The following is a 1,113-nucleotide window of genomic DNA, read 5'->3' as shown; positions in this document are numbered from 1 at the left end:
GGCGGGCTGAAGAAACACGTGAGGGTGCGGTGGGCGGGCTGAAGAAACACGTGAGGGTGCGGTGGGCGGGCTGAAGAAACACGTGAGGGTGCGGTGGGCGGGCTGAAGAAACACGTGAGGGTGGGGTGGGCGGGCTGAAGAAACACGTGAGAGTGGGGTGGGCGGGGCGAGGAGACACGTGAGGGGTGCGGTGTGGCAGGCAAAGAAATACGTGAAGGGTGGGGTATGTGGGCAAAAACACGTGAGGGGTGGAGTGGGCAGGGCGAGGAGACACGTGAGAGGCGGGGCGGGCGGGTCTATGACACGGGGATGGGTGGGGTGCGGGGGCGAGGTGGGTGAGTCACGATAAGGAGTGGGGCTGCGGGCACAGCTGGGGACGCCGCGGTCCGGGGGTCAGGGTGCGCAGAGAGGGCGTGGCTCACCTCCCACCGCCTGCACTCGCGTCGGGACTGCTGTCCACCTCCGTGGCCTGGGACACAAGGTCCAAGTTCCGAAAGGCACCCCGCCCCTTTCCGTTACCAGACCCGCCCCCAGAAATGGCTTCTCGCCCTCATTGGCCAGTCTCCCCGAGCGGAAGGGGCGGGGCCGCAAACACGTGAATGCACCCACCTCTGGCTCTGCCGGAGTCTCAGCCTCCAGGTCTCATTGGCTGCTCTCCGGAGCGGAAGGGGCGGAGTAGTCCCCGGCTTGTCCCGCACTTGGGATTCTGGGTCGCAGACTGAGGACCCACTAGCTGAGGTCTGGGAGAGTAGAATTGGAGCGAGGGTCCAGTGGCGGTCCTGATCATTGTGTTTCTCTCTGTGGCTCATGCGTGTAAGGCCGTGCACTCAGGGCCCTGTCTGCTTGACCACTGTGCCCCCAGTGTGCAGGACAGCACTTGGCACAGCAGGTGCCAGTAAACATTTGTTCAATTAGCTCAACGCCCAAATATGTTCGGTCTTGACAGCTACAGTGCTGGCAGACATTGTCGCATCTGTGCTACAGAGCCGGAAACCAAAGAAGTACGTGCAATAGCAAAGAGTGTGAGCTCTGGCTCCAGCCAAGCCTGACATCACTGGCCTCCAAGCGGTGGAAGCACATACCCCCAAGTCAGGACAGGCAAGAGAACTGCTC

At 62.4% G+C, this 1,113-nt stretch overlaps 1 protein-coding gene across 1 annotated transcript in view; it reads right to left on the bottom strand.

The window, feature by feature from the left end:
* SYCE3 (synaptonemal complex central element protein 3) overlaps nucleotides 1-548 on the bottom strand; it is a 21,575-nt gene extending 21,027 nt beyond the window's left edge. The window contains exon 1 of the mRNA XM_029955205.1: nucleotides 423-548. The gene's annotated coding sequence lies outside the window, so the exon portion shown is untranslated. The remainder of the gene's footprint in view (nucleotides 1-422) is intronic.
* Between the last annotated feature and the right edge of the window lie 565 nt (nucleotides 549-1,113).

Source organism: Suricata suricatta, chromosome 10, assembly GCF_006229205.1.
Source record: "Suricata suricatta isolate VVHF042 chromosome 10, meerkat_22Aug2017_6uvM2_HiC, whole genome shotgun sequence".
Classification (NCBI taxonomy): domain Eukaryota; kingdom Metazoa; phylum Chordata; class Mammalia; order Carnivora; family Herpestidae; genus Suricata; species Suricata suricatta.
The sequence above is the reverse complement of the archived record's forward strand: the minus strand, read 5'-3'. Positions and strand labels throughout refer to the sequence as shown.